The sequence below is a fragment of the Triturus cristatus genome, chromosome 3_1 (assembly GCF_964204655.1).
Source record: "Triturus cristatus chromosome 3_1, aTriCri1.1, whole genome shotgun sequence".
Classification (NCBI taxonomy): Eukaryota; Metazoa; Chordata; class Amphibia; order Caudata; family Salamandridae; genus Triturus; species Triturus cristatus.
The window spans coordinates 178,796,412-178,811,289 of record NC_140583.1 but is presented as its reverse complement, the minus strand read 5'-3'; positions in this window follow the sequence as shown (position 1 = coordinate 178,811,289).

Genomic DNA, 14,878 nt, shown 5'->3' with positions numbered 1-14,878 from the left:
GTGTGGAAATTTTGTACTTTTCCCGAGGGGCAGAATAAGACCAATGCCACCTTGGTCACGTGCAAGATTTGCAAAAGAGTCCTGTCGTTAGGGGATCCTAACAAGAAATACTTGTGCGGCACGGCAAGTATGATGAAGCATATGAGGACCCTTCATCCTAACAATCTTGCACGAGAAGAGTGCCGACGGATGAGAAACACTCCTGCTCCTGCGCCATCCACCTCATCGCAGCTGAGCACCTCAAGAGTGCATCCATCAGCCCAAACCTTGGACATCCGTCCACAAAATGAGTGCAATGCGACTCTGTGCTATGGTGAGCAGTCGATCGATCTGATCTGCCGCCGGTAAGAAAGTCAGATTTGCTAGTTTTGTTTTTTTGTTTTTTTTATTCTTCCCTGAAGTTCATTGTTTGGTTTCTCCTGGTTTTTTTTTGCAGAAAAATGAAAAAAAATTAAAAATTGTTCAGAAAACTCAAAAAAAATTATAAAAGAAGAAAGAAGAAAAAAAAGTTCTTGTAAGAACTAACTTTCCTGGTCTAAAAAAAGAGCCTAAATTTCTTTGTTAGTGTTAGTTTAGATGAATGTATGTGTAGTACGTAATTGACTGAATGAATGCATTAATAGCGTATGGTGAATGTATAAGTGTAGAACTATGAGGAAGTGCTGCAGCATCACACAGTAACCTCTTTAACTGCAGTGTGCTGTAGTACTTCCGAAGCACAAGGATGCAACATATGTACATAAATATGTTGTAAATCTATGCTTCTGTCTGCACGGCTACTTAAACTGCAGCCATGTGGTGACAAAGGCACCCTTGCACCATAGTGCAGGGATATCTGTGTCATGTGCTGTTTGTTTTTTGACAGGAAGACACACCTTCCTGCACAAAAACAATGAGAAATTGCATTTTTCTCCTTCAATGTATGCTGAACATTTCAGCATGCATTGAAGATATGAAAATGTGGAGAAATTAAAACAATTCTCCTTGTGCTTTCCTACACCAATTTTAGAATGGTGCACCATTCACACACATATCGAGATTTATGATTTCTGATAAATCTAGACATGTGTCTTGTTCTATGAGTATTAAGTGCAATCATGCACAACAACACTTATAGGACACCCTTTCAACACAAAGTGGCCTGCATGATGAGGTTGTATTTACATGGAGTATAAAAAGTGCACAGAGTGCCTTTTCCTCTCTTTGTAAATATGAAAGAGTATCTTACACAATAACTATGTTACAAAAAGTGACATATTTCCAGTTCTACGACCCCCTAAGCACCTCTAGAGGGTCAGAGTATTTCCACTCTGCCCCCTTTATATGTTTTACACAATTATTCCCCTTGCTTCTTCAGCCTCGCTTCTACAGAGGCAGAAAATGGCCGCCAACAGTTCCTGGTTTCGAATGTAGACAGACACTCGACAGCCAATTAGCATTCATCGCGCGATCGGGAGGGTGCGCACTCGGTTCGGGGAGGGTGCGCTTACGGTGCGGGTAGGGTCCGCGGATCCTCCCCGGCCATAGATATTTAGCTACATTTAATTCTAATTTTCTCAGGAACTATTGAACGGATTCACATCATTTATGCAAAAGGCATGAGTCTGAACTGAGGACTACCTCTTTGCCAAATTTGGTGTCATTCCGTTCAGCGGTTCGGGCTGTAGCTGCGACAACAGATCCTATGGGAAATTGCATGGGGACAACCCGTTTTGGGACCCCCCTTTTTTCTCGGCCCCCGCTTCACGAATCACCACGAAACTTTCAGGGTAGGAGCGGAGCGGAGCTGGCCAAAAGTTTGGAAAATTCCGCGAGGATACGTCAACCGGCACCAGACTTATTGGGAATAGAATGTTGCAGATTTCCTATGGAAAATAGGTCCTAACTATAACTACCTACTGGCGACCGTCTGTAGGTAATATGTATATATATATTCACTTAAAAAACCATAGGTTTCACACATGTTATAGTTAGCTGGACATTTCCCTCATAAAAAACCAATGAAATTCCCCCGTTATAGTTAGTGCAGGCAACTATAACTCACGCGACCGCAATCCTCTGCTGATGACGTCAGATATTACATCACTGTATTTAGACACCTATTTACCCATGTCTTCTTCCATTAATCTTTAGCTATACATATATTACAAATATTTATTTTTCAGAAAGACACATATGTAATCAGTGATGTAATATCTGACGTCATCAGCAGAGGATTGCGGTCGCGTGAGTTATAGTTGCCTGCACTAACTATAACGGGGGAATTTCATTGGTTTTTTACGAGGGAAATGTCCAGCTAACTATAACATGTGTGAAACCTATGGTTTTTTAACCCCTTCAATGCCCCGCCCTTTGCCCCTCCTGTGCCGGGCGTTACATTAGTGGGCGGGGTCCATGACGAGATAGTCTCGTCATGGGCACAGCGCAACCGTGCTCCATGACGAGGCTATCTCGTCATGGGCATAGAAGAGGTTAAGTGAATTTGCAAGGTTTTTTAAATGCTAATTCCTAACTATAACGTGTGTGAAACCTATGGTTTTTTAAGTGAATTTGTACGTTTTTTAGTGCTAAGTTATGTATTTATTAATATATATTTTTTTCAGGTTCTTCACCGTGCGCGCACCGTGCACGCACCGTGCGCGCGCTGTGGGTGCAGGGTGCGCTTCGAGCACCGAGCACCCACGATGCGTTGTGCGTGCCGTGCGCGCACAGTGCACGCACCCCGCGCTTTTTTGAAAAAAAATTTTTTTCATCCTTGGGGGTCCTTCAGTGACCCCCTGACAAAGGCTAGGGGGTCAGGAACTGTCCACCCTGCCCCCTTTTCACATTCTCCACCTTTGTTTTTCACTGCCTCAGACTGCGAGAGACAAAATGGCGGCCAACACTTCCTGATTTCGACCGACTGGAATGTTTACTGTCATATAACCACAAATCAGAATTACGCTCGCGCACGTCAGCGTGCGCGTATGGTATGCTTACCGTACGCGCACGGTGCGCGCCTATAGATATATATGTACTTTTAACTGAAATTTTCTCAGGAACTACTGAACAGATTGACTCCAGATATTCAAAAGGCACATCCCTGACCTGAGGACTTTCTCTTTGCCAAATTTCAAATAATTCTGTTCAGCCGTTCGGGCTGTACCTTGGACTAAAGGTCCCTATGGAAAAATGCATGGGGAAAACACGTTTTGGGACCCCCCTTTTTTCTCAGCCCCCGCTTGACTAATCAACCCGAGACTTTCAGGGTAGGAGCGGAGCGGAGCGGAGCGGAGCGGAGCGCCCCAGCTATTTTGAAAAATTTGCGAGGATTCGTCAACCGGCGCCAAAGTTATTCAAAATTGAATTTTCAGATTTCATATGGAAACACGGTCCTAACTATAACTATCTACTGGCGACCGCCAGTAGATAATATATATATATATATATATATATATATATATATATATATACATATATATATATCCATACACCAGGTTGCCCCCAAAGAAGCGCCTCACCCGGAGAGGTGTAAACACAAACCACCACAGGCAGCAATGACTCCAGCAGGCAGCATGCTCCTCGATCAGCCATACGCGTTTCGAGGCGCTTGTGTGCTCTTGTTCACTGGCAATTACTGATGGTAGTCGGGGTAATTAAGAACATACTTTTATTTCATGTAAGAGTCCCGCCCACCATGGGCGTCATGCAGCAGGGCCTTATGGTTAAGATAGTTTTCAATCATGCTGCTCGGACTACGGCGTTCATCAACCCAGTGGACTCCGATACTGCAGTCAGTGTAAAAATACAATTCCCGGTTGGGTGAGTCACGTGCCACCATTGCTACAGCCACACCAATATCTTCCTGTGGCTCAGGCCCCCTACGTCCCAATGAGTGTCCGTGATTCCAGGCACTCATGGCCCGCCAAAGTCAGTGGGGCGTTTTGCGGCCGGACCAGCCGCTACAAATCCATACACCAGGTTGCCCCCAAAGAAGCGCCTAACCTGGAGAGGTGTAAACACAAACCACCACAGGCAGCAATGACTCCAGCATGCTCCTCGATCAGCCATATGCGTTTCGAGCCGCTCGTGTGCTCTTGTTCACTGGCAATTACTGACGGTAGTCGGGGTAATTAAGAGCATACTTTTATTTCATGTAAGAGTCCCGCCCACCATGGGCGTCATGCAGCAGGGCCTTATGGTTAAGATAGTTTTCAATCATGCTGCTCGGACTATGGCGTTCATCAACCCAGTGGACTCTGATATTGCAGTCAGTGTAAAAATACAATTCCCGGTTGGGTGATTCACGTGCCAACATTGCTACAGCCACACCAATATCTTCCTGTGGCTCAGGCCCCCTCCGTCCCAATGAGTGTCCGTGATTCCAGGCACTCAGGGCCCGCCAAAGGCAGTGGGGCGCTTAGCGGCCGGACCAGCCGCTATAAATCCATACACCAGGTTGCCCCCAAAGAAGCGCCTCACCCGGATAGGTGTAAACACAAACCACCACAGGCAGCAATGACTCCAGCAGGCTCCTCGATCAGCCATACGCGTTTCGAGCCGCTTGTGTGCTCTTGTTCACTGGCAATTACTGACGGTAGTCGGGGTAAATAAGAACATACTTTTATTTCATGTAAGAGTCCCGCCCACCATGGGCGTTATGCAGCAGGGCCTTATAGTTAAGATAGCTTTCAATCATGCTGCTCGGACTACGGCGTTCATCAACCCAGTGGACTCCGATACTGCAGTCAGTGTAAAAATACAAATCCCGGTTGGGTGAGTCACGTGCCACCATTGCAACAGCCACACCAATATCTTCCTGTGGCTCAGGCCCCCTCCGTCCCAATGAGTGTCCTTGATTCCAGGCACTCAGGGCCCGCCAAAGGCAGCGGGGAGCTTCGCGGCCGGACCAGCCGCTATAAATCCATACACCAGGTTGCCCCCAAAGAAGCGCCTCACCCGGAGAGGTGTAAACACAAACCACCACAGGCAGCAATGACTCCAGCAGGCAGCAGGCTCCTCGATCAGCCATACGCGTTTCGAGCCGCTTGTGTGCTCTTGTTCACTGGCAATTACTGACGGTAGTCGGGGTAATTAAGAACATACTTTTATTTCATGTAAGAGTCCCGCCCACCATGGGCGTCATGCAGCAGGGCCTTATGGTTAAGATAGTTTTCAATCATGCTGCTCGGACTACGGCGTTCATCAACCCAGTGGACTCCGATACTGCAGTCAGTGTAAAAATACAATTCCCGGTTGGGTGAGTCACGTGCCACCATTGCTACAGCCACACGAATACCTTCCTGTGGCTCAGGCCCCCTCCGTCCCAATGAGTGTCCGTGACTCCAGGCACTCAGGGCCCGCCAAAGGCAGTGGGGCGCTTCACGGCCGGACCAGCTGCTATAAATCCATACACCAGGTTGCCCCCAAAGAAGCGCCTCACCCGGAGAGGTGTAAACACAAACCACCACAGGCAGCAATGACTCCAGCAGGCAGCAGGCTCCTCGATCAGCCATACGCGTTTTGAGCCGCTTGTGTGCATAAATTAAGGAGGCCGGATGGCTAAATTATGTCTACTCTGTTTCCAGCCTACAACAACAGGAGCAGGCCCGCCCACCCATCCTCCACTTAGCTTAGATGTTGAGCCAGACAGCACCGAGCATACATACACAGCAACATAGCATTTTCCAAATTAAGTAACTAAATTAATGCACCGCTGTCAGTCATACCACTATACTCACCTCCACCACTACAAAGACATGTAGGTGTGGTGTTGTTATTTACCTTTTAGGCCACTTCATGAAACACCCCGAGATATTCCATCAATCATCTCCGATCCTACTGACTGTCTGCGAGTATGGTATGGTCATCATGATGTCCAACTCTGTAGTGTCCCAAGTGAGTCCATAATCAAAAATGCAATGGATCGGCCTGCAGTAGTACAATTTTGTTATTGAACAACAAGAAGGGAAACATTGACTTGTGGCTCTTTTTTGTGTGTAGATTAAATACTAATGGCCATCATGCACAACAATACAAATACCGATCACTCAGAGTCAGCGTGCAATGCATGCCATCATCATTTACCTGTTTTTCCGGGGTAGTCCCTCTAGACTCAGAAAGGAGGATAGATATGTAGTCAGGCTCTTTGGGGGGGCTCAACGAGGAAGGCACACATCTCACATTTGCTGTACCAATCTCCATCCAATGTCTGGCTTGAGGAAAATGGATTTAGGGCAAGTCAGAAGGACTGGAGTCAGGACTTGGAAAAGTGGACTTACTTCTTCACTGACTGCACACAGTTGCAACTCCAATCAGGCAATAAAGAGTAAAACGGTGGTGATGGATTTGTTGTGATTCGAACCAGGTAGACAGTGAGACACACAAATAATAAAAGTAAATAACATTCCTTAGGTATGTCTTTTTGGAGGACTTTTTTGGGGCATCTAAGCAAAATAGAAAATGACTCGAAACCCTAGTTGTCAGGAAAGTAGAGCTTGTCCTCAAACTCTGGTGGTTCACTCAGAAGTAGGTCATCTAACACACTACTTCCATGACCTGAGTTGCCAGGTATGGTGTAATACGGTGGTATAAAGTGCTGATTCATTTTGATCATGTTTAATCTCTCCACGGTTTAGGGCGAGAGACTGGTCCATTTCGGCACCAGCAGCACGGAAAATACGCTCAGAAGAGACACGTGCAACAGGGCAAGACAGTTAGTTTACCACCAGCGCTTTTTCCCATACCAATACAGCAATGTGTTTTGATCAAAGAAGACCTCGATTGGGTCATCCAGATAGGCCTGGAACATCTGCTCAATGCTCATGGGTGCACCGCTTTGCTCGCCCTCTTTTGCCTTTGCCTCATGACTGGACTTGAACCCTTGCTGTAGAAACCATTCCTGTGCCGATTTTAGGGCTGATGCTCCTGTTGTTGTTGTTGATGTTGTTGATGTTGTTCTTGGTGTTGTTGGTGGTTTTGGCTGCTGTGAGCACTACCCCCAGGCTTTGAAGTTGAACTTGAAGCCGGCTACCCTGCAAAACTCGTGCCCTGGAGTAGCGGGCCTCTAATTCCAGCCCCTTCTTTTTCTAGATGACAGTCCTCCACAGCTATCCAGGTTTTGTAGTTGCCAACATCACCGTCTGAAAAAGGAATGAAAGTGTGCAGTAATGGTTTGTACCGTGGATCCAGAATTGTGGCACAAATTTAATGGTTGGATGGCACAATGCCTCTTTGCACCCTTGAATTTAAGGGTTAAGCTCTCCACCAACTCATATGCTTCTTTTTTTACCTCCACACCTGCGTACATTGCAGACACCCTCTTCAGCTCTTCCTGTAGCATGTGCAACAATGTGATAGCTTGGCCCATAGTGCAGTCCACCTTGCTGACTGTGTGAAGACCTCAAAAGGAAGTAGCATCTCTGTCAGGCATTTAATTAGTCCCCATTGGTCCAACTCAATGATCATGCCTTTCATACTAGCATCCCCTCTTTGCATGACATATTCATTGATTGGTGTGTACTGCTCAGACGTTCAAGCATTTAATAAGTTGAGTTCCAACGTGTTGGTACCTCCTGGATGAGTGCTTGAACTGGCATTCTATTATCACGTTGAATGATTCTCAGCTGCTTACAGGCTTTAAAAGAATGGCTGAAATGTGTGCAGATTCTTCTGCAGGTGGTCTGTAAGTTGCTGACTCGGTCTTCTTTTTTCAGAAAGTCTTGAACAATGATGTTGATGCAGTACACAAAACACAGGATCCTGAAATAGCCACCATCGGCCATGGCCTTAACTATATTACTGCTATTGTCCCTGGCAACAAAACCAATGTTAAGCTCTCTTGTTCGCAGTCATTCAAAGACCTTGCTGTCAAAGTCTACCAAAATGTTTGCAGCAGTATGAGATTTCTCCATGGCGAACATGGCTACAGTTGCACGTTTCCGAGCGGCATTAAAAATCTCAGCATTGTCAACACCTGCTGCAGATATCGTTTCTCTAACCCCCACAAAAGAGATCCAGTGTGCAGTGATGCACATGTAATCAGTGGCTTGGCAACTAGTCCACATGTCTGTTGTCAGGTGGATAGTGTGAACAGCACTCTGCTGCAAAGCTTGTCCAAGCAATTCCAGCACGTCGTAATGTAGTGCTGGAACAGCAACTCAGCAAAATAGCACCGGATGGGAACCTTCCATTTTGGGCAGATGGCTGCCACTAATTCAAGAAAACCCACCACTTACACAAAAGAAAAAGAAAGGAGGTCCAGCACTAACTTTTAGCCAGCTTCGCGTTGTACAAAGATGCCGTTTGGTGGTTGCGTTCGTACTGCACCTCTGACCTAAACATGCTGAGAATGGTAGCAGGGATTTTTTTCTTATCTGGTGCCACTGATGCAGGTGACTTCTTGACGCCAGATGTCACTAGGTTCAACGCACGTTTTTTTGCTGCAGTACTCTGTTGCCTGGGACCCCTTGGTGTCTCAGCCTTACTCTTGTGCTACTGTAATGTTGCTAATGAAGATGTGGGTGGTACCGCTGCACTGCTGGGGACAGGGCTCCTCTGTGTACAATAGAAAATGTCTCCCTCTTGTTTACCTTCCACCGTGATCGGATCTTCTACTTCATAAACACCACCTCCAGCTTCCATATTCTGCCGGCAGCGACCTACATCCACCAGAACCACCTCAGTAGAAGTAGGTACTGCCGAGAGTCAAACTTCACGCTACCAGTTGATCTGGCATTGTAAGTGGCACCAGCAGAGCCAGAAAGTTGACCTCATCAGTTTGGGACTACTTTTCGGTTAGCAGGAATGAGGTGAACATTGCTATATGCTCCATTTGTGGACAAGGTGTTAGTCAGGGTAAACTTGGTACAAACTATGGTACCGGAGGCCAAACAATCCATCAGAAAAAAAAACTTGATCAAGGAGGGGGGCACACCATAGCAGCCATAAAACTCCACCCATTGTTGTTGGTGGGGATGGGTATGATCTGTGTTGGTGGTATCCATGCTACATCCCTCACAGCAATTTGGGATGGGGTAATGTCGGTCTCCACTGGGTCAGGACTAATGTGCATGATGAATGGCTCATCATCATAATCCTCCTCTGCTACATCTACCTCCATAACTCTAAGGCTTTCTAGAACCTTCCTTTTTTCTATCCTTGTCTTGTGGGTGTGGCGTGTCTCCAACTCAGACTGAGGCGGGATTAAAGTGGTGTCTAGATCATCAGAAGGGGGGCTTGGAGAAGAAGTTGATGGACTAACCCTCCTTCTCCTGGCTGGGGATCTGGAAGACAATGGATCCTCTGAAAGAGTGGCTTGCTCTTTTTTTTCCTCTGCAGGAAGCTTGATCTCCTGAAATGCCCCTACTTCGGGAGGAATAACTACTATTGGGGGTGGTTACGGCTGTTGTTACCCACTTATCTGAGTTTCCTGCATTGATTGGGTACTATTTTGCGATAACGATAAGTCAATTTCAACATCACTGCTTGTCGGCGTTGGACTCATCATTAGGCTGGCTGCCTTTGCGTCAGACATGGGCTTGGGCCTAGGTTGGTGGGGTGGGTCCACTGATGAGGGGGGGCTGCTCCCAGCTTGCTCCCCGGACCCTGCTGCTGCAAGTGCAATTTTTGGTTTCCCAAAAATGATCTTGGGTGAAATACTGCTCTTGGTAAGTGGCAGTGCCTTCTTCTCACTGGCAACTTTCTTGGTACTGGACCTAGTACCTTTCTTTGGGGCCATCTTGAAGATGTCAGCAGCATGCAGTGGCACAAGTTGAAGAGATGCCTGTGGTCACACGGCACATGACGTCATGCACAGCAGGACTTCTTTCCGGCAGCACAATGGGTGATGTCTCCTCTTCTTTTATGCACCTAATAGCAAAGAAGCAAGAAGAACATCAGTGAAATGTGGCATTCATTGTTGTGGTTCAATTACTACTAGTACAAACAAACAAATATAATTTATAACTTAGTGTGTGGTCACACTTGTTAGTGTCATTAATATTATTAAATGTATTACCCCAGTTATTAAAAAAAATAACAATGCAGTGTCGCCATTTGGGAGACTTTGGCAACAAGGGCTTTCATTGGTGTACTGTACAATCAGGAAGGATAGGAAAGAAGAAGAACAACAACAAAAATACAAATGTAACGGAAACGGTTTTGGCATTGTGCATCATGTGGGATGCAACATTCAGGGAGCTGCAGCTAACAATAGATGAAAGTAATAAGCCAAGAAGAACGAAGGAAAGACATACAGGCCTGTGGCAAAAGCACACTAACTACTACCACAAAATGGCCACGCGCCACATGGTCACTCACAACAAGCAGGAGGCCTGGAAAACATTGAACTCAAGCAGGCCTATATTATGGACACAGACTTTACAAAATTGCCTCTGCCACACACGGAGGCTCAGCCAAGGCAAATGCTGGCCCACTATCACAAACACACTCACACACTGGCCAGACAAAGGAGGTATGCTAAACAACACAGCTGTAATGCAACAATGCCAAAACGGAAATCCACAGGGCTAAAAAAGTTTTGCAAGTTACACAACAACCACACACATCCAAAAAAAGCATTTATTTAGCACACATGAAAAAAGTGAAATGCCCACAATTTTTTTTTTGCAATTCAATCCATTGCCATCCATGCACTAGATGATGTTTAAATTCAACAGATACCACAAAAACAGTTGCTTCTTGCACTCATGAGTAGCTCTGGGCCTATTGGTTTGAAAGCCCATTGGCAGACTAGGCCACACAGTGAATCAATTCAAATCAATAATATTGCAAATGTATTAGAAAATGTAGTGAACTGTGCTGCATTTTTTGCTGGATAAAAGAAGAAAAAATGTGCATGAAAACAACAACAAGGCATGGCCACCACAAAGAAGGCTTGCAGGCCTAATGCAGAAGCACACTGGCTGCCTTCACAAAATGATCGCCAGCCACATGGCCAGGCCACCACTGCAACAAGAAAGGGAAGACAGACAATGTAGGCCTATAGCAAAAGCACACTGGCTCCCTTGACAGAATGGCCACCAGCCACATGGCCAGGCTACAACAACAAGAAAGGGAAGATAGACAATGCAGGCATATGGCAAAAGCACATTGGCTGCCAAGACAATATGGCCGCCAGCCACATGGCCAGGCCACAACAACAAGAAAGGGAAGATAGACAATGCAGGCCTATGGCAAAGCGCACTGGCTGCCTTCACAGAATGGCCGACAGTCTCATGGCCAGTCTACCACAGCAAGAAGCAGTAAGCCACATGGTCACTCACAACAAGCAGGAGGCCTGGAAAACAATTAACTCAAGCAGGCCTTTATTATGGACACAGACTTTACAAAATTGCCTCTGCCACACACGGAGGCTCAGCCAAGGCAAATGCTGGCCCACTATCACAAACACACTCACACACTGGCCAGACAAAGGAGGTATGCTAAACAACACAGCTGTAATGCAACAATGCCAAAACGGAAATCCACAGGGCTAAAAAAGGTTTGCAAGTTACACAACAACCACACACATCCAAAAAAAGCATTTATTTAGCACACATGAAAAAAGAGAAATGCCCACAATTTTTTTTTGCACTTCAATCCATTGCCATCCATGCACTAGATGATGTTTAAATTCAACAGACACCACAAAAACAGTTGCTTCTTGCACTCATGAGTGCCTCTGGGCCTATTGGTTTGAAAGCCCATTGGCAGACTAGGCCACACAGTGAATCAATTCAAATCAATACTATTGCAAATGTATTAGAAAATGTAGTGAACTGTGCTGCATTTTTTGCTGGATAAAAGTAGAAAAAAGGTGCATGCAAAACAACAACAAGGCATGGCCACCACAAAGAAGGCTTGCAGGCCTAATGCAGAAGCACACTGGCTGCCTTCACAAAATGATCGCCAGCCACATGGCCAGGCACTACTGCAACAAGAAAGGGAAGACAGACAATGTAGGCCTATAGCAAAAGCACACTGGCTCCCTTGACAGAATGGCCACCAGCCACATGGCCAGGCTACAACAACAAGAAAGGGAAGATAGACAATGCAGGACTATGGCAAAAGCACATTGGCTGCCTTCACAATATGGCCGCCAGCCACATGGCCAGGCAACAACAACAAGAAAGGGAAGATAGACAATGCAGGCCTATGGCAAAGCGCACTGGCTGCCTTCACAGAATGGCCGACAGTCTCATGGCCAGTCTACCACAGCAAGAAGCAGTAAGCCACATGGTCACTCACAACAAGCAGGAGGCCGGGAAAACAATTAACTCAAGCAGGCCTATATGATGGAAACAGACTTTACAAAATGGCCCTGGCCACACGGAGAGGCTCAGCCTAGGCAAATGATGGCCCACTATTACAAACACACTCACACACTGGCCAGACAAATGAGGCATGCTAAACAACACAGCTTTAATGCAACAAAGCCAAAACAAAATTCCACAGGGCTAAAAAAGGTTTGCAAGTTACACAACAACCACACACATCCCATAAAGGCATTTATTTAACACACATAAAATAAGTGAAATACCCAAAAAAAGACATTTGAACTTCAATCCAATGCCATCCATGCCCTAAATGATGTTTAAATTCAACAGGCACCACATAAACTGTTGTTTCATGCACCAATGAGTATCTCTGGGCCCACTGGCTGAAAGGTCTATTGGCAGACTTCATCGGCAAGTGAATTAAATGAATATTGCAAATTGATTTCAAAAGTTGGAGAAAATGTTGTGAACTGTGCAACATGTTTCCTTTATAAAAGAAGAAAAATGACTTACAAAGACACAACTAGGCCCAAACTGGAACTACAGGCCACCCACCAAAATTAATTTAAAAAAAACGATGAAAAGTACAAAAAATGTAGGTGCAATGCCCCAATCAAAGAAACAACACCAATTTTCCAACTTACTTGTGAAATCTCAAATTCTAAAGTCCTCAAATCCAATGATATATGATGCAGCAGCCAAAATGAGTAATCCTTCTAGCCCCAAATCCAAATGAAAAGTGAACAGGAGATGGACAAAGCACTGGGCGGAGCCTCCTGGACAGGAACAGGAAGTTGGAGACTCTGGGGCACTTCCTCTTAAAAAAAGGAAAAAAAGAAAAACACTCCTTGCACAAAAAAGTACAGCCAACTGTCAATCTGAGGAGTTTTTTTAATCCAAATCGTCATTTCAAGAAGGTTTTGATGACTCTCAACCAAGTCAACTTTTTAACATGTTCTTCTATTGCTACTTTCATACCTTGCATTCTTCAGACTTTGAGACCTTCATTCATATCTTTCCACACAGAACACATTGAAGATGTTCATAATTTTTTCTTCCCAAGGTTGGAGGTAGAACTAAGGTGGAGAACAACCACCATTTGCCATGCTTTAATTCTTTTGCTTGTCAACTCACTTACATTCCTACCATTTCAAGGTTTGAAACTTGTTTTTCACAACCTCAGCATGATGTGGCTATGTTAATACACGTTAGAAATTCGGTTGTTGGGTGACTGGGATATGAGCCCTAGGCAAGAAGAAACCACAATCCTAGTCAGGGTTAGAAGAAAGCAAATCCCAAATTAACCTTTGCTCACCCTTTAGTAGCTTGGCACAAAGCATTCAGGCTTAACTTTAGAAGCAATGTATAAAGTATTTGTGCAACAGTTCGAACTGCAAATCAGTGAATACACCACACAAAAAGGTTTCACACTAGGTTAGAAAAATAGGCCTTAAATTAATAAATAAAACAAGACCAAAATGACAAAATTCCAATTAGTAGTGCTGGGGATATTGAATTGTAAAGTTTTAAAGTAAAAGAGCGCCTACGGGGGATATCTGGTTGCATTGTACAGGGTCAAAGTCACAAGATCAGACCGACCACGATGGAGTGTGGGCTGGCTTCTGGGACCCAGTTAGGCCCCCTGAACAAAGTACCTGAATCCTGGTTGCAGAGCGTTTCGTGGATCTGCATCAAAGATGCATACAGAGACGAAATGCATTGTTGAGGATCCTGTTGACGGGGCTTGCGATGGGATGTCTGGGGTCGAGGATGTGAGGTGCAGTAGAAGCGATGCGTCGGTTCCGATGGGCGATGAAGCTGCGATGCGGAGTTCTGGTCTGGCCGTTGAGGCTGCCATTGCCAAGGGATGCCAGGAGCTTGCACCGGGTAAAAACTTGTGCAGTTGCAGTTCCAAATGCATGCTGTGGTCCCAGATGCTTGGGAGTTCTTTGCGACGGGTTCAATCCACATAACAGCACTGATTAATTGGTTCTGCTCAGGGATGCACAGCTCAGCAGAGTAGTTGTGTCCGTTCCACTGGCAAGCATCTTAAGCCCACTTCCAAGGGTCCACAACAGGGGTGGCACCACTTGTCAGGGTAGACTTACAGATGGCAGAGTCCAGGTGCAGGAGCTGGAAGTCTATAATATCCATAAGATTTCAGATCTGAGTTCTGGGATTAAGTGATGCAGGTCCATTCCTTCTCACCCAGGCAGGAGGGCAGCAGGTCGGCACAGCAAAGGAGGAGTCCAAATAAGCAGCAGTCCAGCAGAGTGGCAGTCTTCAGCACAGCAGTCCTTCTTTCTGGCAGAGAAGCCACAAGTCCAGAAGTGTACTGAAGTGATGGTGTCTGAGGCCCAATACTTATACCCAGTGGTGCCTTTGAATTGGGGAAGACTTCAAAGACAGGCTTTTGAAGTGCACAGAGGTCCTTCCTTCCTGCCCTTGCCCCAGACTCACTACAGGGGGTTATGCAGCCTTTTGTGTGGGAACAGGACACAGCCTATTCAGGTGTAAGTGAGGCTGGGTCCAGCTCCTTCCTCACGTCCTGCCAGGATGGCCAATTAAGTCACACCCTAGCTCCCATTTTGTGTGACCGTTTAGGGGAATACACAAAGCCC